The 23169-nt window shown below is 46.3% G+C and overlaps 1 protein-coding gene across 1 annotated transcript in view; it reads right to left on the bottom strand.

Moving 5' to 3' along the window:
- The window catches only part of LOC134357016 (zinc finger protein 229-like), a 41030-nt gene extending 19513 nt beyond the window's left edge, over positions 1 to 21517 (bottom strand). Inside the window, exon 1 of the mRNA XM_063068325.1 lies at positions 21374 to 21517. The gene's annotated coding sequence lies outside the window, so the exon portion shown is untranslated. The remainder of the gene's footprint in view (positions 1 to 21373) is intronic.
- Positions 21518 to 23169: the final 1652 nt, after the last annotated feature.

The raw sequence follows: 23169 nt of genomic DNA, 5'->3' as shown, positions 1-23169 counted from the left end.
CAGGATCAGTTCCTGAGGATTGGTGAATGGCTAATGTTATCGCACTTTTTAAGAAAGGAGGGAGGGAGAAAACAGAACTATTGCCCTGTTAGCCTAACATCAGTAGTGGGGAAGATGCTAGAGTCCATTATTAAAGATGAAATAGCGGCATATCTTGATAGCAGTGATAGGATTGGGCCGAGCCAGCATGGATTTACCAAGGGCAAATCACGCTTGACTAATCTATTGGAATTTTTCGAGGATGTAACCAGGAAGATAGACACGGGAGATCCAGTGGACGTGGTGTACCTTGACTTTCAGAAGGCATTCGATAAGGTACCACATAGGAGATTGGTGGGTAAAATCAGAGCTCATGGCATTGGGGGGAGGATATTGACATGGATAGAAAACTGGTTGGCAGATAGAAAGCAAAGGGTAGCAGTGAATGGCTGTTTCTCGGAATGGCAGGTGGTGACTAGTGGGGTGCCACAGGGCTCGGTATTGGGACCACAGCTGTTTACGATTTACGTCAATGATTTAGAGGAAGGCATTGTGAATAACATCAGCAAGTTTGCTGATGATACTAAGCTGGGTAGCAGTGTGACATGTGATGAGGGTGTTAGGAGAATTCAAGGTGAATTGGATAGGCTGGGTGAGTGGGCAGAAACTTGGCAGATGGCGTTTAATGTGAATAAGTATGCGGTTATTCACTTTGGGAGCAAGAACAGGAAGGCAGATTATTATCTGAACAGTGTGGAGTTAGGTAAGGGAGAAATACAAAGAGATCTAGGAGTACTTGTTCATCAGTCTCTGAAGGTGAATGAGCAAGTGCAGCAGGCAGTGAAGAAGGCTAATGGAATGTTGGCCTTTATTACAAAGGGAATGGAGTACAAGAGCAGGGAAATCCTTTTGCATTTGTACAGGGCCCTGGTGAGACCACACCTGGAGTATTGTGTGCAGTTTTGGTCTCCAGGGTTAAGGAAGGACATCCTGGCTGTGGAGGAGGTGCAGCATAGGTTCACTAGGTTAATTCCTGGGATGTCCAGACTGTCTTACACAGAGAGGTTAGAGAGACTGGGCTTGTACACGCTGGAATTAAGGAGATTGAGGGGGGATCTGATTGAGACATATAAGATTATTAAGGCATTGGACAAGATAGAGGCAGGAAATATGTTCCAGATGCTGGGAGAGTCCAGTACCAGAGGGCATGGTTTAAGAATAAGGGGTAGGTCATTTAGGACAGAGTTGAGGAGGAACTTCTTCTCCCAGAGAGTTGTGGAGGTGTGGAACGCGCTGCCTCAGAAGGCAGTGGAGGCCAATTCTCTGGATGCTTTCAAGGAAGAGCTAGATAGGTATCTTATGGATAGGGGAATCAAGGGTTATGGGGACAAGGCAGGAACCGGGTATTGATAGTAGATGATCAGCCATGATCTCAGAATGGCGGTGCAGGCTCGAAGGGCCGAATGGTCTACTTCTGCACCTGTTGTCTATTGTCTAAAGAGTTTTGAAAAATTATCACTAATGCATCCACTATTTCTTGGGCTACTTCCTTAAGCACTCTGGGATGCAGACCATGTGGCCCTGGGGATTTATCTGCCTTTAATCCCTTCAATTTACCTAACACCACTTCCCTACTAACATGTATTTCCCTCAGTTCCTCCATCTCACTAGACCCTCGGTCCCCTACTATTTCTGAAAGATTATTTATGTCCTCCTTAGTGAAGACAGAACCAATGTAGTTATTCAATTGGTCCTTGTTCCCCATGATCAATTCACCTGTTTCTGACTGTAAGGGACCTACATTTGTCTTAACCAATCTTCTTCTTTTCACATATCTATAAAAGCTTTTACAGTCAGTTTTTATGTTCCCTGCCAACTTTCTTTCATAATCTTTTTTCCCTTTCCTAATTAAGCCCTTTGTCCTCCTCTGCTGGACTCTGAATTTCTCCCAGTCCTCAGGTGAGCCACTTTTTCTAGCTAATTTGTATGTTTCTTCTTTGGAATTGATACTATCCCTAATTTCCCTTGTCAGCCACGGGTGCACTACCTTGCCTGGTTTATTCTTTAGCCAAACTGGGAAAACAATTGTTGTAGTTCATCCATGCGATCTTTAAATGCTTGCCATTGCATATCCACTGTCAATCCTTTAAGTATCATTTGCCAGTCTATCTTAGCTAATTCACGTCTCATACCTTCAAAGTTACCCTTCTTTAAGTTCAGAACCTTTGTTTCTGAATTAACTATGTCACTCTCTAACTTAATGAAGAATTCCACCATATTATGGTCACTCTTACCAAAGGGGCCTCGCACAACAAGATTGCTAACTAACCCTTCCTCATTGCTCAATACCCAGTCTGGAATGGCCTCCTCTCTAGTTGGTTCCTCAACATGTTGGTTCAGAAAACCATCCCGCATACATTCCAAGAAATCCTCTTCCTCAGCACCCTTACCAATTTGGTCCACTCAATCTATATGTAGATTGAAGTCACCCATTATAACTACTGTTCCTTTATTGCACGCATTTCTAATTTCCTGTTTAATGCCATCCCCAACCTCACTACTACTGTTAGGTGGCCATTACTGTTAGTAATGGCTACAATATCATAATTCCATGTCCTTTTTTTTTACAAAATTCCTTTATTACAAATATCAGTGCTATACAATATATACAAAACAGTGACTAACACAATTACTTCACTACAAATAGACAATCCATGTCCTGGGCTCATCTGGCTTTCCTACTATGCTTCTTGGATTGTGATATACACAGCTTAGGACAGTCATTGCACCATGCTCAAACTTTTGATTGCTGACTTTGTCTGAGGTCTGAACAACATCTGTCTGGTGTCAAGAAAACAACCTCTCCCTCAATGTCATAAAAACAAAGGAGCTGGTTGTGGACTACAGAAGAAATGGAGACAGAGTAAACCCTTTTGACATCAATGGATCTGCAGTTGAGAGGGTGAACAGCTTTAAGTTCCTTGGCATACACATCACCAAGGATCTCACCTGGTCTGTACATACTGGCTGTGTGGTGAAAAAGGCACAACAGTGCCTCTTTCACCTCAGACTGTTGAAGATGTTTGATATGGTTCCCCAAATCTCAAGCACTTTCTACAGAGGTATACTTGAGAGCATCCTGAGAGGCTGCATCACTGCCTGGTATGGGAACTATACTTCCCTCAGTCGCAGGACTCTGCAGAGAGTGGTGCGGACAGCCCAGCGCATCTGTAGATGTGAACTTCTTACCATCCAGGATATTAACACTATTGTGTAAAAAAGACCAGTAGGATCATTGGGGAGCTCAGTCACCCCAACCACAGACTGTTGCAGCTGCTATTATCCAGGAAACGGTCCTGCAGCATAAAAGCCAGGATGAGCAGGCTCTGGCACAGCTTCTTTCACCAAGGCCATCAGACTGATTCATTCATGTTGATCCAATTGTATTTCTATGTTATATTGAATGTCCTATGTACATATTAATTACTATAAATTGCACATTTAGACAGAGATTTCTCCTCCTCGTGTATATGAAGTATATAAGTAATAAAGTCAATTCAATTCAACCTCTCCACTATCTGCTCTGTCACTCTGGCTCCAATCCTCCCTGCAACTTTAGTTTAACCACCCACCCCACAGGGAAGCACTAGCAAGCCTTACCACTGGGGTATTAGTACCCTTCAGGTTTTGTTCCCCTAACTAATGGATCCCCTATCAGCCCTTTGACTTTCCTGTGCCAGGTAATTCCCCCCAACACCTGTTGTTGTGTGGGATCTCCTCTGGATTTGATCGAGTTCATCCGCACTCTCACACAATTTCAGTCGCAAACCTGTAGTGGGTAATGAAGGATTTCCTCACCAGAGCATTTGCTCACCGTCCATACATAATTTGCTTTCTGAATGATGCTTTAAAAAGTCAGATTTCCAAATATCTCTCCATTTGTTCCCACTTGCAAATTCTCCAGCAAATTTTGCATCACAATACACACAGGTAACACCAGTTTCTGTATTGTACCTACGGTAAATATTTCCACTGAACCACCCCCCCCCCCCCCAGGTGACTGACGGCGGTGAACTCATTGATGACAATGCCAATGAATATGAAGGGAAGAGCAGTAGTCTGTCTCTTGGAGTCTGGCACATTTGTGATGTGAAAGCTACTTGTTGCCAAGGACAAAGGTGGTTGATATCATTACGTACCCAGAGAGAATGGGTCAGAACATGTTCTCACCGGTAGAAAAGCCCCAAACTCAGCAGGCCCGGCAGTATCTATGGAAAAGAGTACTAAGGCTGAGTTACTCCAGCAATTTGTGTGTGTTGCTTGGATTTCCAGCATCTGCAGATTTTCTCTAGTTTGTGAATGTTTCAGGGGAGGACTTTCCAGACTGATCTGGTTTGGGATGGCTTAGTGAGTGCAGTATCTCATTGTTTAGCATTTTCATAAACAACGGTTTTTATTTTATTAATGCAAACCAGAATTGCCAATGGGGTGGACACACAGTGTATCAGTCAACAGAAGACCTCTAGTCCCAGCAGTCTGATAAACTCAACACCCTGACAATGTGGACCATAGATACCCCTTCCTCTAAAACTCAGGAATCATTCACACAGCTGATCGCTGAGAGGAGTTACGTTTCTTGGTCATAAAAGTTCACCCAGAGTCGGCTGTATGGAGTTGATGTGGAGTTAGGGGTGTCCCAGTGAAAGATGCGGACGGCCGAGCTCTCTGCGCTGTCCCTCTGGCCTCCAGCCAGTGCCGGCGCCGCTGGACTGTCAGAGACGTGCATGCGCGCTGTTGACATTGAGTGTTGCCAGCTTCAGGACTGTACGGGCGGCGGTGAGGAAGGGGCTGATCTCAGGTTTCGGGAAATCGGAGGTCAGTTGCAGTGGAAAACGGCCAGGATCGAGCTCTGTTGGATGGCTGGAGGCTCCGGGCTCTCCAGTCCCGCAGCCCCGGTTTTAGCTCTGCGCCCGAACCCGGGGTGTGGGATCAGTTAGTTGTGGTTCCCAAGCTGGGAGGGCACAATGGGTTTGGGGTGAAGGTGATCTGTTTGTGTGGGTTGAGCTTATGGGTGGATTTGTGGGTGTGGGGTGAGTGGTGAGTGGTGAGTGATAGGAAATTGGGAGAATTTGAGATGTTTGAACGCTCCATGACCCGGGAGGACAGGTCCCGGGACAAATTAGGTTGTGAACAAGAGAGGCAATGGATCAGAAAGCGCTGATCACGTGTCCTTTCAGGAAGCATCTCTTCAGATTAATTACAATCTAATCTTGCTGTTAACATTGTCTTTGCCTGTACAAAACTTCCACGGCCCATAGGCGCGACTCGAGTAGCAGCAGTACCGTCAATGGATACGATAAATATTCCCATTTCAGCCTACTACAACTAAAAAACACAACTGCTTCCAAGGTCAGCACAGTCAACAAAGATGTCTTAATGCATTTAAATGAACTATCGCCGGTTAAAACTGATGGAAACAACACAGTCTGTGCTCAGAAGCGTCGAGGACGCCTCGAGGAAGCATGGGTGCAGAGTGGGGTTACAAGTGCGTTTAAGAAACGGGGTTTTAAACTCCCTATACTGTATCAACTACCTTGCTGGCGAACGTGCAGTCTCTGGTGAGTAAAATCGATGATCTCAGAGCCAGGGTGCGGAGTCAGAGGGACATTAGGACCACGTGTGTCCTTTGTTTCATGGAATCCTGGTTAACCCCTTCCGTACCGGATGCAGCGATTCAGATCGACGGGTTTACTATACATCATCAGAGTAGATCTACAGAGTCTCTCAAGAGCACGGGTGGAGGAGTATGCCTCGTGATCAACTCTTCTTGGTTCACAAGTATATCAGTGCTGTCCAAATTCTGCTCACCAGACCTGGACTATCTAGCAGTTAAATGTCGTCCTTTTTATTTACCACGGGAATTCTCTGGGGTCACTCTGGTAGCAGTTTACATTCCACCTCAGGCCAATGTCAAGCAGGCTTTAGATGATCTGATCAATGGGATCAACATGCACGAAACAGTGCACCCTAACACCTTCACCATCGTTTTGGGAGATTTAAACAAAGCAAGTCTGAAAAAAATCCTAAGCAACTACCATCAACAGATCACTTGCAATACCAGAGGAAACACCACTGGACCATTGCTACACCACCATCAAGAACGCCTACCGTGCTATTCCACATCCTCACTTCGAGAAGTCTGATCAACTGGCTGTACTCCTTCTCCCTTGAGTATAGGCAGAGACTGAAGATTGCAGCATCAACAGTGACGACCAAGAAGGTATGGACCTTAAGGACTGCTTTGAATTGGTGGACTGGACTTTATTCAGCGATTCATCTTCAAACCTGGATGAGTATGCTGCAGTTGTTACCGACTTCATTAAAACCTGTGTGGGTAAATGTGTGTACACAAATACTGTACATTTCCAAACCAAAAGCCGTGGATAAAGAAGACTGCTGAAGACTAGATCTGTGGCATTCAAATCTGGCGACCCAGGCCTGTATCAGAAAAGCAGGTATGATTTGCGAAGAGTTATTTCAAGGGCGAAGAGACAATTTCGAATGAGGTTGGAGGCAACATCGGATGCACGGCAACTCTGGCAGGGTCTGCAAGACATTACTTCATACAAAGTGAAATGCAGTAGCATGAATGGCAGCGATGCTTCACTACCAGGTGAACTCAACGCCTTCTATGCACAATTTGAAAGGGAGAATATAATATGTGAAGATCCCTGCTGCACCTGATGACCCTGTGATCTCCGTCTCAGAGGCTGATGTTAGACTGTCTTTAAAGAGGGTGAACCTCGCAAGGCAGAAGATCCTGATGGAGAACCTGGTAAAGCTCTGTAAACCTGTGCCAACCAACTAGCGGAAGTATTCAAGGACATTTTCAACCTCTCACTGCTATGGGCAGAAATTCCCACTGGCTTCAAAAAGGCAACAATTATACCAGTGCCTAAGAATAATGTGGGCTGCCTTAATGACTATCACCTGGTAGTCCTCACATCAACAGTGATGAAATGCTTTGAGAGGTTCGTCATGACTAGACTGAACTCCTGCCTCAGCAAGGACCTGGACCCATTGCAATTTGCCTATCGTCACAACAGATCAACAGCAGATGCAATCTCAATGGCTCTCCACACAGCTTTAGACCACCAGGACAACTCAAACACCTATGTCAGGATGCTGTTCATTGAGTATAGCAGCATTTAATACCATCATTCCCACAATCCTGATTAAGAATTTGCAGAACCTGGGCTTCTGTAACTCCCTTTGCAATTGGATCCTCGACTTCCTAAGCGGAAGACCACAATCTGTGCGGATTGGTGATAACATCTCCTCTTCACTGACCATCAACACTGGCGCAATTCAAGGGTGTGTGCTTAGCCCACTGCTCTACTCTCTGTATGCACATGACTGTGTGCCTAGGCATAGCTCAATTACCACCTACAAATTTGCTGATGATACAGCCATTGCTGGTAGAATCTCAGGTGGTGATGAGAGGTGTACAGGAGTGAGATATGCCAACTAGTGGAGTGGTGCCACAGCAACAACCTGGCACTCAACGTCAGTAAGACGAAAGAGCTGACTGTAGACTTCAGGAAGGGTAAGACGAAGAAACACATACCAATCCTCATAGAGGGATCAGAAGTGGGGAGAGTGAGCAGTTTCAAGTTCCTGGGTGTCAAGATCTCTGAGGATCTAACCTGGTCCCAACATATCAACGTAGCTATAAAGAAGGTCAGACAACAGCTATACTTTATTAAGCATTTGAAGAGATTTGGTATGTCAGCAAATACACTCAAAAACTTTTACAGTTGTACCTTGGAGAGCATTCTGACAGGCTGCATCACTGTCTGCTATGGAGGGGCTACTGCACAGGACCAAAAGAAGGTTGTAAATCTAGTCAGATCCATCTTGGGTACTAGCTTACAAAGTACCCAGGACATCTTCAGGAAGTGGTGTCTCAGAAAGGCAGCATCCATTATTAAAGACCTCCAGCACCCAGGTCATGCCCTTTTCTCACTGTTACCATCAGGTAGGAGATACAGAAGCCTGAAGGCACACACTCAGTGATTCAGGAACAGCTTCTTCCCCTCTGCCATCCGATTCCTAAATGGACATTGAATCTTTGGACACTACCTCACTTTTTACAGTATTTCTGTTTTTGCACTTTAAAAAAAATCTATTCAATATATGTATGCTGTAATTGTAATGTTTATTTATTATTATTTTATTTATTATTTCCCCCCTGCTGGATTATGTATCGTATTGAACTGCTGCTGCAAAGTTCACATCACATGTAGGTGATAATAAACCTGATTCTGACTCTGATCTATTCCATTATCTCAATCATTTATATGCAGCATAAATGGAAGTGGTCCTAACACTGACCCCTGCAGAACACCATTAGTCACTGGTAGCCAACAAGAAAATGATCCTTCTATTCTCATTCGGCTGCCTCCTACCAATCAGCTAATGTTCTAACCATGTTAGTAACATTCTTGTAATACCACGGGCTCCAAACTTGGTAAGCAGGTTCATGTGTGGCACCTTGTCAAAGGCCTTCTGAAAGTCCAAATATACAACAAACACTACATTGTGGCGACCCAGTTTCTGGCACCCACGAACCGGCTCACGAAACAGCGCGCGCAGGCAGAGGGCCGGCAGCAAAAAGGGCGCCAGGCCATCTTCACCAGCAGGGGGAAAATCCCGCGCGCAGAAAGGGTCTGGGAATATACATTCCCCACAGTAGTCCTGCCCAGGGAGGGCGGGAACGGGAAGGATTTAAAGCGGGCCGCGAAGTTTGAATAAATCTCTTTCATCGCAACTCTAACTCACCGACTCCGTGTGGTTATTCTAGCGCTGTGTGTAGCACATCGCTACAATTGGTGACCCCGACGGCCCAAACGATATTTGGACCAGAGATGACCGACGCTGCATCTGTTCACGCAGAAATAGTGGAAGACCCAGTTACACGATTGGACTGTCCAAGGTGCTGCGATCGGCTGAATATTATTGTGTAAATGCCACCCCATTCCACCAGTTTGTTAGTTCTGAGTTCATTCTGACCCTGGTGTAAAACAGTCCATACAGTCAATGCTGACAGCATCCTTTCCTCCCACTAGCATTCTGTAGCCTTTACTCCTGACGCCACTGTCTCTACGCTGACAAGCGGTGACCACAGAGCGATGAAAAAAAAATGCAACACTTCTTGCAGCTCTGACGGGCTGTTACCCTGGAAACGGAGGAAGTGGCTCACTAAAAATAACTGAAAAGGGAAACAAACTCAACATTGTATGCTGTGAGTTCATTATGACAAAGGTTAACAATGCAGCCATTTTGTAACGGTGAAACTAAAATTGTAAAGGTTGTTTTTAACCATGCCTCGTGCTGTATTCAATTAATTCTCTAGTAGTTCTGGCCAACAAAAAATGATTCCTGCTTAGCAATTAATAATATATTAATAATATATTAACCTCTGCCATAAATATTCCCAATGACAGCCTCAACCACCATCTGTTGCAACAAACTCTACACATTGACCACTCTTTGGCTGAAGAAGTTTCTCTCATATCAGATTTAAAGGGAAACTTCTTTATTCTGAGGCTATTCTCTCAGACACCAGACTCTCCATCTGATGGAAACAACCTCTCCATGTCCACTGTATCCAGGCTGTTCAGAATTCTGTGGGTTTAAATAAGATCCCGTTCACCTCTATACTTCTGAACTCCATAGAGTACAGGCCCAGAGTCATCAAATGGATGTCATACATAAACCCTCACATTCCTGAGATTACTCTTGTGAACCATGTAAGCAACAGTTGAACTGAACACGTTTCCAGGAATAACAGGGAAAGTGGTACCAGGATAATTCACAGGGAAAAGTTGTGGTTTCTTTACTGTTCCACTAAGCATCACAAAACAAGTGCCTGAGCACTGGCACATTTCCAAAGGAACAAAGTTAGCGATTTGGTTCACAACTGTTCGTCAGAAGGGCTTTAACCATATCCTGTTGTTAGTGCAGATTTCCAGCATCTTGAGTTTCTGTCTGATTTCCACCGACTGACTGACAGGTCCAAACACAGTTGTTTGTTTCTATTGTTACAAACACAGAACAGCCTCCCCCTGTGAGGGATGGAATGATAACTCAACCTCTCCTCAGTATAGCAGTCATTGCTTCCAAAGGAACTCCAGAACCAAACAACTGAGCCCAGAAAATAAATACTCACTCAACACCTCATAAACCTGAGCAGCTTGAACCCTGGGTCCATTGAACTTGGATCCCAGGACCATTGTACAATACTTGGATCCCAGGACCAACCACACAGATTCACACAGCTGAATCTGTCACTCACCAACCCCTGAATCCCCAAATATCGTCCCCACATCTCACAGTGAGTGGTGTAATCAGAAATCCCCCCACAACCAATGCCTAGCACCCCAAGACTTCTGATTCATTGTGGAAGGAGGAACATCCAGCCCCATCTGTTGAAGTAGTGACCTGGGCCAAATCACAAATACTGACAGTTCTATATGCTTGGAGTCTACATCCCAGAATAGTAGCTCAAGCACAGATTTTCCCAGGACTCCTTGTTGCAGTAATATGCCACAGTGTTTCAGCCATTAAGTGTTCAAAAGCTAACACACCTACATGAACCTGTGTCAGAATGGGAACCTGATGATCCTCTGACTGGGCCGGAGATCCGGCTGGAAACCCTGGGTGTGTATCACTAGATAGCAGGGATACGTTTCACATTGTCTCCAGCAGCTAAACTGAACACATTGTATCATTATCTTATTGTTAAATGACATCTTGCCCAGTACAATTGGCCGTCACATTTTCTGTAGGCTAACAGGAATAAAAGACGTTTACTATAAAATTGACATTAAAGTGCTGGAAACTCAGCACATAAGATTGAATGTGTGTAAAGAGAAACTGTTGGAAGACCCAGAATCAGAACTGGGACTGTCCAAGATGCTGCCCGATCTGCTCAACGTTTCCAGCATTTTCTCTTTTTACTTCAAATGATGCACAACTAGTGACTGGTTACGAGATGTTTCTGACGGCCTGAACAAAGTTGCACAAATGTAATTCCTACATTCATTAGTTTTCTTTTCATTCTAACACAGAGGTTATACAGTCAATACAGTGAATGGTCACAACATCCTCCCCACCCCACTATCAATCTGTTCCATCTGCTCCTGAGGCCACTAACTCTTAATGAGGGGAAGTGACCAGAGAGCAATAAAAATGTGCACCACCCCCTGCAAGTCAGGTGGAGTGTTACCCTGGCAACGTAGAATGTGATTCTCCAAAAATGACTGAGAAAGAAAATAACAGTCTCTACTTTAAATGCAGCAAATTTCCTCATGACAAAGATGAATATAGCGGCCATTTTACAACATTTAAACTAAAATCGTAATGGCTGTCTTTACCCTACCTCATGCTGCATTCAGTAAATCCTCCAGTAGTTTCAGGTAATAAACACCAATTTCAGAAATAATTCAGTGAGGCAAAATACTTCACAATGAAGACAACGTAGAAGAAAGATGGTTGATATATAATCATTGGTGGGAAACAGACTGGACAGAGTTTGAACAAGATGGTTGATATATATCATTGAGGTGGTGGGATACAGGCTGGACAGAGGTTGAACAAGATGGTTGATATATATCATTGAGGTGGTGGGATACAGGCTGGACAGAGGTTGAACAAGATGGTTGATATATATCATTGAGGTGGTGGGATACAGGCTGGACAGAGGTTGAACAAGATGGTTGATATATATCATTGAGGTGGTGGGATACAGGCTGGACAGAGGTTGAACAAGATGGTTGATATATATCATTGAGGTGGTGGGATACAGGCTGGACAGAGGTTGAGGACGCTGCTGAGGACTCGTTGACTCTGCCTTCACAGCAGGCGACATGCGGCGCATGTGGAAGGGCATTCAGGAAAAATCACCAACTACAGGACAACATCACCTGACTGTGCGGGCGATGCCTCCCTCCCAGATGCACTGAACAACTTCTACGCTCATTTTGAGGCAGAAAATGACTTGGCGGCAAGGAAGACCAACCCTCCCCCAAATGACCAGGTGCTGTGTCTTACCGTGGCCAATGTGAGGAGAACCCTGTGCAGGGTCAACCCACGGAAGGCTGCTGGACCAGATAATATTCCTGGCAGAGTGCTGAGAGGATGTGCCGACCAGCTAGCAGATATCCTCACTGACATCTTCAACATCTCCCTGAGCAGCGCCATCGCTCCTACGTGCTTCAAGGCCGCCACCATCGTCCCCTTGCTGAAGAAGTCTTCAGTGTCCTGACTCAATGATTACCATCCTATTGCACTCACATCCATCATCGTGAAGTGTTTCGAGAGGCTCGTCATGAGGCACATCAAGACCCTGCTGCCCCCTCACTGGACCCCCTGTAGTTCGCGTACCATCCCAATCATTCAACAAATGACGCCATTGCCATCACCCTCCACCTGGACAAAAAAGACACGTACGTTCGAATGCTGTTCATAGACTTCAGTTCAGCATTCAACACAATCATTCCTCAGAAACTGATTGGAAAGCTGAGCCTACTGGGCCTGAACACCTCCCTCTGCAACTAGATCCTAGACTTCCTGACTGGGAGACCTCAGTCAGTCCAGATCAGAAGCAGCATCTCCAACACCATCACACTGAGCATGGGGGCCCCCCAGGGCTGTGTGCTCAGGCCACTGCTGTTCACTCTGCTGACCCACGGCTGTGCTGCAACACACAGCTCAAACCACATCATCAAGTTCGCCGATGACACAACCGTGGTGGGTCTCATCAGCAAGAATGATGAGTCAGCATACAGAGAGGAGCTGCAGTGGCTAACGGACTGGTGCAGAGCCAACAACCTATCTCTGAATGTGAACAAAACAAAAGAGATGGTTGTTGATGTCAGGAGGACACGGAGCGACCACTCTCCGGTGAACATTGACGACTCCTCCATAGGGATCGTTAAGAGCACCAAATTTCTTGGTGTTCTCCTGGCAGAGAATTTCACCTAGTCCCTCAACACCAGCTCCATAGCAAAGAAAGCCCAGCAGCGTCTCTACTTTCTGCGAAGGCTGAGAAAAGTCCATCTCCCACCCCCCATCCACACCACATTCTACAGAGGTTGTATTGAGAGCATCCTGATCAGCTTCATCACTGCCTGGTTCAGAAATTGCACCATCTCGGATCGCAAGACCTGCAGCAGATAGTGAGGTCAGTTGCGAAGACCATCGGGGTCTCTCTTCCCACCATTACAGACATTTACACCACACGCTGCATCTGCAAAGCGAACAGCATTATGAAGGACCCCACGCACCCCTCATATAAACTCTTCTCCCTCCTGCCATCTGGCAAAAGGCACCAAAGTATTCAGGCTCTCACGACCAGACTATGTAACAGTTTCTTCCCCCAGGCCATCAGACTCCTCAATACCCAGGGACTGGACTGACACCAACCTACTGCCCTCTACTGTGCCTATTGTCTTGTTTATTATTTATTGTAATGCCTGCACTGTTTTGTGCACTTTATGTAGTCCTGGGTAGGTCTGTAGTCTAGTGTAGTTTCTGTGTTGTTTTACGTAGTTCAGTGTAGTTTTTGTACTGTTTCATGTAGCACCATGGTCTTGAAAAACATTGTCTTATTTTTACTGTGTACTGTACCAGCAGTCATGGTCGAAATGACAATAAAAAGTGACTTGACTTGACTTGAACAAGATGGTTGATATATATCATTGAGGTGGTGGGATACAGGCTGGACAGAGATTGAACAAGATGGATGATATATATCATTGAGGTGGTGGGATACAGGCTGGACAGAGTTTGAACAAGATGGTTGATATATATGCAAGCAACACACATCAAAGTTGCTGGTGAACGCAGCAGGCCAGGCAGCCTGGCCTGCTGCGTTCACCAGCAACTTTGATGTGTGTTGCTTGAATTTCCAGCATCTGCAGAATTCCTGTTGTTTGCGTGGTTGATATATATCATTGAGGTGGTGGGATAAATGCTGGACAGAGATTGAACAACATGGTTGATATGTATCATTGAGGTGGGATAGAGTCTGTACAGAGGTTGAACAAGATAGTTGATATATATGACACCGAAGACAAGATTTACACAACAACATACATCAAAGTTGCTGGTGAACGCAGCAGGCCAAGCAGCATCTATAGGAAGAGGTGCAGTCGACGTTTCAGGCCGAGACCCTTCGCCAGGACTAACTGAAGGAAGAGTGAGTAAGGGATTTGAAAGCTGGAGGGGGAGGGGGAGATGCAAAATGATAGGAGAAGACAGGAGGGGGAGGGATAGAGCCGAGAGCTGGACAGGTGATAGGCAAAAGGGGATACGAGAGGATCATGGGACAGGAGGTCCGGGAAGAAAGACAAGGGGGGGGGTGACCCAGAGGATGGGCAAGAGGTATATTCAGAGGGACAGAGGGAGAAAAAGGAGAGTGAGAGAAAGAATGTGTGCATAAAAATGAGTAACAGATGGGGTACGAGGGGGAGGTGGGGCCTTAGCGGAAGTTAGAGAAGTCAATGTTCATGCCATCAGGTTGGAGGCTACCCAGACGGAATATAAGGTGTTGTTCCTCCAACCTGAGTGTGGCTTCATCTTTATAGTAGAGGAGGCCGTGGATAGACATGTCAGAATGGGAATGGGATGTGGAATTAAAATGTGTGGCCACTGGGAGATCCTGCTTTCTCTGGTGGACAGAGCGTAGATGTTCAGCAAAGCGGTCTCCCAGTCTGTGTCGGGTCTCACCAATATATAAAAGGCCACATCGGGAGCACCGAACACAGTATATCACCCCAGTCGACTCACAGGTGAAGTGATGCCTCACCTGGAAGGACTGTTTGGGGCCCTCAATGGTGGTAAGGGAGGAAGTGTAAGGGCATGTGTAGCACTTGTTCCGCTTACATGGATAAGTGCCAGGAGGGAGATCAGTGGGGAGGGATGGGGGGGACGAATGGACAAGGGAGTTCTGTAGGGAGCGATCCCTGCGGAATGCAGAGGGGGGGGGGAGGGAAAGATGTGCTTAGTGGTGGGATCCCGTTGTAGGTGGCGGAAGTTACGGAGAATAATATGTTGGACCCGGAGGCTGGTAGGGTGGTAGGTGAGGACCAGGGGAACCCTATTCCTAGTGGGGTGGTGGGAGGATGGAGTGAGAGCAGATGTACGTGAAATGGGGGAGATGCATTTAAGAGCAGAGTTGATAGTGGAGGAAGGGAAGCCCCTTTCTTTAAAAAATGAAGACATCTCCCTCGTCCTAGAATGAAAAGCCTCATCCTGAGAGCAGATGCGGCGGAGATGGAGGAATTGCGAGAAGGGGATGGCGTTTTTGCAAGAGACAGGGTGAGAAGAGGAATAGTCCAGATAGCTGTGAGAGTCAGTAGGCTTATAGTAGACATCAGTGGATAAGCTGTCTCCAAAGACAGAGACAGAAAGATCTAGAAAGGGGAGGGAGGTGTCGGAAATGGACCAGGTAAACTTGAGGGCAGGGTGAAAGTTGGAGGCAAAGTTAATAAAGTCAACGAGTTCTGCATGCGTGCAGGAAGCAGCGCCAATGCAGTCGTCGATGTAGCGAAGGAAAAGTGGGGGACAGATACCAGAATAGGCACGGAACATAGATTGTTCCACAAACCCAACAAAAAGGCAGGCATAGCTAGGACCCATATGGGTGCCCATAGCTACACCTTTAGTTTGGAGGAAATGGGAGGAGCCAAAGGAGAAATTATTAAGAGTAAGGACTAATTCCGCTAGACGGAGCAGAGTGGTGGTAGAGGGGAACTGATTAGGTCTGGAATCCAAAAAGAAGCGTAGAGCTTTGAGACCTTCCTGATGGGGGATGGAAGTATATAGGGACTGGACATCCATGGTGAAAATAAAGCGGTGGGGGCCAGGGAACTTAAAATCATCGAAAAGTTTAAGAGCGTGAGAAGTGTCATGAACATAGGTCGGAAGGGATTGAACAAGGGGTGATAAACCAGTGTCGAGGTATGCAGAAATGAGTTCGGTGGGGCAGGAGCAAGCTGAGACAATAGGTCGGCCAGGACAGGCAGGTTTGTGGATCTTGGGTAGGAGGTAGAAACGGGAAGTGCGGGGTGTGGGAACTATAAGGTTGGTAGCAGTGGATGGGAGATCCCCTGAGCGGATAAAGTCGGTGACAAGATTTACACTGTACCTATGTACATGTAAAAAAACTGATTCCCCATTTTAACCGTGTGAGAATATTCCACAGCCTGGGGTGCTCCTTTGGAAATTCTGGAGGGAGTGTACACATTTCCGAGAAACCCAGATAAATGAAAAACACAGTTTGAACACCAAACTCATGGGTCTATTTCTACTGTTGCAAACACGGAACCGCCCATTTATTCAAGGCCTATCACTGTGAGGGATGGGATATTAACTCATCCTCTCCTCAATATAGCAGTCATTACTTCCAAAGGAACTCCAGAAATAAACACCTGCGCCCAGAACAGAAATACTGGCTCAACACCTCATAAACCTGGGCAGCTTGATCCCTGGGTCCATTGTACTTGGATCTAAAACTGTGATATCCCAGGACCCAACCTCACAGGGTTACACTGCTGAATCTGCCACTCACCGACCCTCAAATCCTCCCACATCGTCTTCACATCTCACAGCGAGTGGTGTAATCAGAAATTTCCCCACAACCAATGCCCAATGCCCCAAGCCTTTTGATTCATCGTGGAAGGAGGAACATCCAGCCCCCACTTGTGGAAGTACTGACCTGGGCCAAATCCCAGATACTGATAGGTCCATATGCCCAGTGTTTCCCAGGATTACAGCTCAAGCAGCAACTCGCCCAGGACTCCTTGGTGCCAGTAATATGCTGCAGTGTCTCGGCCATTCAGAGTTCAAAAACTAACACTCCGACATCAACCTGTGGCAGAACGGGAAACTGATGATCTTCTGACTGAGCCAGAGATCGGGCTGGAAAACCTGTGCGCAGGGCACCAGCAGGCAGGTATACACTTCACATTGTCTCCACCAGCTAAACTCTACACATTTTATCATTATCGTATTGTTAAATGAGATCTTGCCCAGCACAATTGGCCATCACATTTCCTGTAGGCTAACAGGAATAAAACACGTTTAATATAAAATGAAAGTAAAGTGCTGGAAACTCGGTACATCAGATTGGATGTGTGTAAAGTGAAACTGTGGAAGACCCAGTATCAGAACTGGGGTTGTCCAAGATGCTGCCCGATCTGCTCAACGTTTCCAGTATTTTCTCTTTTTACTTTAAATGATGCACAACCATTAACTGATTACAAGATATTTGTGACAGCCTGAACAAAGTTGCACAAATGTAATGCCAATATCCATTAGTTTTCTCTTCAATCCAATACAGGGATAATACAGTCAATGCACACAACATCCTCCCTACCCCACTGTCAATCAGTGATTTCTGCTTCCAAGCCTCCTTCCAACAAAGGTTAACACAGCGGACATTTGGTAACTTTGAAGCTAAAATCTTAATGGCTGTCTTTACCCTACTATGTGCTGTATTTAATAAATCCTCTGGTAGTTCCAGGTAACAAACACCGATTTCAGAAATAACTCAGTGAGGCAAAATACATCACAATGAAGACAACGGTAGAAGAGATATTGTTGATATATAACCATTGATGGGATACAGGCTAGACAGAGGTTGTACAAGATGGTTGATGTATATCATTGAGGTGGTGGGATACAGACTGGACAGAGATTGAACAAGATGGTTGATATATATCATTGAGGTGGTGGGATACAGACTGGACAGAGATTGAACAAGATGGTTGATATATATCATTGAGGTAATGGGATACAGATTGGATAGATGTTGACCAAGATGGTTGATATATATCATTGAGCTGGTGGGATACAGACTGGACAGAGATTGAACAAGATGGCTGATATATCTGATTCAAGTGTTGGGATACAGGTTAGCCAGAGATGATCCCAGATGGGCAGGGAATTGAGTTGGCTTTATTACTTATGTCTTTCATATACATGAGGAGTAAAAATCTTTACTTTTCGTTTCCATCTAAATATGCAATGTGCAAATTATAGTAGTTTATAATTAATAGTATGTACAACAATATAACATAAAAATATAACTATTTTGTCAGCATGAATTAATCAGACTGATGGCCTGCTGGAAGAAGCTGTCCCGGAGCCTGTTGGTCCTGGCTTTTATGCTGCGGTACCATTTCCCAGATGGTAGCAGCTGGAACAGTTTGTGGTTGGGGTGACTCGAGTCCCCAATGGTCTGAGGTGAAAGAAGCTCTGTTGTGCCTTTTTCACCACACAGCTGGTATGTACAGACCATGTGAGATACTCAGTGATGTGTATGCTGAGGAACTTAAAGCTTTACATCCTCTCAACCCCAGATCCATTGATATCAATAGGGGCTACCCTGTCTCCATTCCTCCTTTAGTCCACAATCAGCTCCTTTGTTTTTGCGACATTGAGGGAGAGATTGTTTTCTTGACACCACTGTGTCAGGGTGATGACTTCTTTTCTGTAGGTTGCCTTTTTGTTAATTGAGATTAGGCCAATCAGTGTACAATCGTCAGCAAATTTTATTCGTTGTTTGGAGCTGTGGGGGGCAACACAGTCATGGGTGTACAGAGAGTAAAGGAGGGGGCCAAGGAGACAACCCTGTGGGGTATGTGTGATGAGGGTCAGAGAGACAGAGGTGAGGGAGCCCACTCTTACCACCTGCCGGTGATCTGACAGGCAGTCCAGGATCCAGTACAGAAGGCAGGGTGAAGGCCGAGGTCTTTGAGCTTCTTGTCGATACCTTCGTATGGCTACTGCTCTGCCCATGACTGCATGGAACTGCAGAGAACTTTGGAGAGTAGAGAACATCAGAGAAAAAAGCCTCCCCTCCATGGACTGTTCCTACAGTTCCCCTGCCTCAGAAAAGCAGGCCATGTACTCAAACATCCTCACACCGGGACGTTCTTGCTTTCCAACCCGCTCCCCCATCGGGGAAGAGATACAAAGGCCTTAAAGCGCGTGCCACCGGGCTCAAGGACGGCTACCTGTCTGCAGTTATAAGCCAAATCAATAAAATATATTCGACCTCACAATGTAACTCGACGTGACCCTGCAAATATGTCTATCCGCACTGCACTTCCTCTGCAGCCATAATGCTCTGTTACAGTTATTGCTTTGTCGTATATCAGCTCAATGTACTGTCGTAAAGTATCGATCTCTGTGGATGGTAGGTCAGGCAAGATTTTCACTGTAGCTCAGTACGTGATGATAATAAACAAATTCCCCATTTTAATTGTGTGGAAATATTAGACAGACTGAGCTTCTGCTCTGGAACCACAGAAGGAAACTTAACTGTTGTCATTTCTGAGGAATGCAAATAAATGGAAAAGGCTTCATCTCACATTACGATCTGCGGTAACTAGGATCAGGTGACCGGTGGCGGGTATCCTTACCAATTATCAGAATCAGGGTTAACAGCACCGGCATATGTCATGAAATTCGTTGTCTCTGCGGCAGCAGTAGAACCCAATTCATAACAATAGATTTTAACAATTGTGATTTAAAATAGGAATATACATATTAAATAGTCACATTACATAAGTAGTACAAAATAAAAAAATAAGAAATGTAATAAACTATTTTAATTGTGTGGAACTACTTGACTGACTGGGTTGTTGCTTTGGAAATTCTGGAGTGAAGCTTACCTAAACTGCACATATTTATGAGAAGCTCAGATAAATAGAAAAGGCTAAATTCTCACATAAATGGGTCATACACCCAGAAACATCGGCTGCACTTCAGCAGGTAAAAACAGTGGAATGAAACATGCTGAAAATATTGCAGAAAAATCATATTGTCCACCCACAAGGAGAGGATGTGACAGATCCGGAAAGGATGTGACTGCCTTGTCTGGACGGGCGGAAGATTAAGCTACACGTACATGTAGAGCAGTGACCCACAGATGCTGCAGATCTGCGGGAAAACGTGAACAGGAAACGGGATCAGGTGACGGGTGGAGGGTGAACAGGTGGCTCTGCTCCTCGCCCCTCACACGCTGCCCGACCTGTCCACTGCATTTCCCACATTATTACATATTTACACCAGATACGTATTTACTTTTTCCCTCTATATCTTCCCTGTCCCTTTCGCTGCACCTCCAGGTCACAGAGTCACCAGTTCGATTCCCATCCCAATCCAATACACAATTCAGACCCAAACAGGAAATGTGCAGGTTTCATTTAAATCAGTCTATGTTTATAAACACTAATTTCTATTCACATTCCTCTGGCCTGACAGGACAGCAACACTGAAACATCAAGTGAGAAAGAGAAGGAGGTGGCCATTCAGCCCCTCTAACCATCAACAAGATGGCGGCTGCTCTCCCATCTCAGCCACATGTTTCTGCCAGATCCTTATTCCCTCAATCCCTCCTGTCTCCACACATCTGTCGGCCTCTGTTTTATGTGAGGATGATCACTGAGTCTTCACCGCCCTCTGTGGTAGGGATTTACAAACATTCACCACCCTTGGAGTGGAGACATTTCCCCTCATCTCAGTCCCGGACAGTCCACCCCCTTTTTCAGAGACTGGGATCCCTGGTTCAACCGGTAATGATGTTGCGCATTTCAATGTGTTCACCTCTCAGTCCTCGATTCTCTAAATGAAAGGGTTATCACATTTGATCTTTCTTCACGATGACCCCACCACTCCAGGGATCAGTCTGGTGAATCTTCATTGCACTCTCTGGAACAAATACTCTCTAACCTCTTTGTTAATCCTCCATGGCATTAATTTCCATCTTCTGCGGTCCCGTGTTGCCCCAACAACTCACCTCCCACCCCCGTCACTATTTCCACCTTCTCACCTCCCCCCTCACCTGGATCCACCTCTCACTCCCCAGCTCTTGCCCCATCCCCACCCCTCACTCCTTTTCTCTATTTCCCGTCCACTCTCAGTCCAGAGGGAGGGTCTCGGCCGATGCCGCCCGACCCACTGAGTTCCTCCGGCAGTTTGTTCTTTGGTCTACATAACCCCTGTTAGTACGGGGAGCGGGATTTTACACCATATTCCAGGTACAATCTCAACAAAACCCTAATAATTGTCACTTTGTCCGGACCATTGGCTCCGCTTGCAGGGCAACAGTCTGCCGGTGTTTGCCGCCCAATGTGGTGAATCCCTCTGCTCGCCACCTCCGTGGGCTCAGACATTTCCACAGATGAGCCCCTCCTGTCCCCACCGGGACAAACATCCTGTCCGCCCCCTCTCTCACCATCTTCATCCTTTCAATAAAATATCACTCCTCCCACCCCGGGGAACCGGCATCAAACCGACTGGCCGAGCGGTCTCCTCCTACCTCTCAGCGATACATCAGACTCCGGTCGCAGGAGACGTTTCACAAACACCCCCAACTTCCCTCGGAGGGAAATGGAAATAAATCAAAATGCGGGACATTTACTTTGGGATTTGTCCCGCTTTGACGGAGAGATCGCAGCGGAGGCCGAAGTCAGCGGGGGTAACACCTTCTCGGCTTGTCAGCCTCCGCTATTGGGTGTAACAAGTGATTGACATCGTCTCGCACCAATTGAAATTGCGCAGCGCGTGAATCGCGGCGGGGAAAGGGAATGGTCACGTGATTAGTAGCCCAGCCGTTAAAAACGACCAAGCTCGCGCTCTCCAGCGCGTGGGTGACGTAAGACACCGCGCACGTGAGGGCAGATCCCGGTGTGGGGAGCCCATGTGTGACGTCAGGCGCGTGGGTGTGCTTGTGTGACGTCACCTGTGTGGGCGCGCTTGTATTTAAAACCACCTAAATGGACGTTTCTTATAATTTCAGTGGGACAACAACATTAATAAAAATTGCTGGTGAACGCAGCAGGCCAGGCAGCATCAATAGGAAGAGGTACAGTCGACGTTTCGGGCCGAGACCCTTCGTCAGGATCGTACCTCTTCCTAGAGATGCTGCCTGGCCTGCTGAGTTCGCCAGCAACTTTTACGTGGGTTGCTTGAAATTCCAGCATCTCCAGATTTCCTCGTGTTTGCAACAACATTAATCACGGGTTTCATCACTGAATCCAGTGTTGTGAGATGTAAAGTCCCCTGTTATGTGTCCGGCTGTGCCGTGTTGTTGGTGGAGTGGGCAGCGTGGTGTTTGTCTCGATTCTGGTCACAACAGGAGAATTGCCAGCGGGGTCCACACACAGTGTATTAGTCAACAGAAAACCTCTCGTCCCTGCAGACTGTCTCCTGGTAAACTCAACACCCTGACAATGTAGATCATGGATACCCCGGCCTCTCAAAGTCAGGGAATCATTCTGACAGCTGATTGCTGAGAGGAATTATGTTTATTGGTCATTAAAGTTCGCCCAGATTCGTTTAGACGGATTTGATGTGGAGTCGGGGGTGTCACAGTGAAAGGGCTGGACGGCCAAACTCTCTCCGTTGTCCAAACATCCTTCCAGGTGAGGCGACACTTCACCTGTGAATCTTCCGGGATCGCCCGCTGTGTCCGCTGCTCCCGATGCGGCCGCCTCTACACTGGTCATACCAGCTCCTCCGCAGTTGGGCGGGGGAGGGTTGTTTTTGGGAGGGGGTCGATGTTATTGTTCCCTTTTGTGTAGGAGGGGTGGGTTTGGGGGTTGATGATCGGGATGCCATTCTTTTTTATGCGGGGGGGTGGGAGTTTGATGTTTCTCTCTGAACGGCTTTCATGTTCTTTCAACCAACACACATCAAAGTTGCTGGTGAACGCAGCAGGCCAGGCAGCATCTCTAGGAAGAGGTACAGTCGACGTTTCGGGCCGAGACCCTTCGTCAGGACTAACTGAAAGAAGAGCTAGTAAGAGATTTGAAAGTGGGAGGGGGAGGGGGAGATCCAAAATGATAGGAGAAGACAGGAGGGGGAGGGATGGAGCCAAGAGCTGGACAGGTGATTGGCAAAAGGGATATGAGAAGATCATGGGACAGGAGGCCGAGGGAGAGAGAAAAGGAGGAGGGGAGTAAACCCAGAGGATGGGCAAGGGGTGCAGTGAGAGGGACAGAGGGAAAAAAAGGAGAGAGAGAAAAAGAATGTGTGTGAATAAATAACGGATGGGGTACGAGGGGGAGGTGGGGTATTAGCGGAAGTTAGAGAAGTCAATGTTCATGCCATCAG

Source organism: Mobula hypostoma, chromosome 15 (assembly GCF_963921235.1).
Source record: "Mobula hypostoma chromosome 15, sMobHyp1.1, whole genome shotgun sequence".
Classification (NCBI taxonomy): Eukaryota; Metazoa; Chordata; class Chondrichthyes; order Myliobatiformes; family Myliobatidae; genus Mobula; species Mobula hypostoma.
The sequence above is the reverse complement of the archived record's forward strand: the minus strand, read 5'-3'. Positions and strand labels throughout refer to the sequence as shown.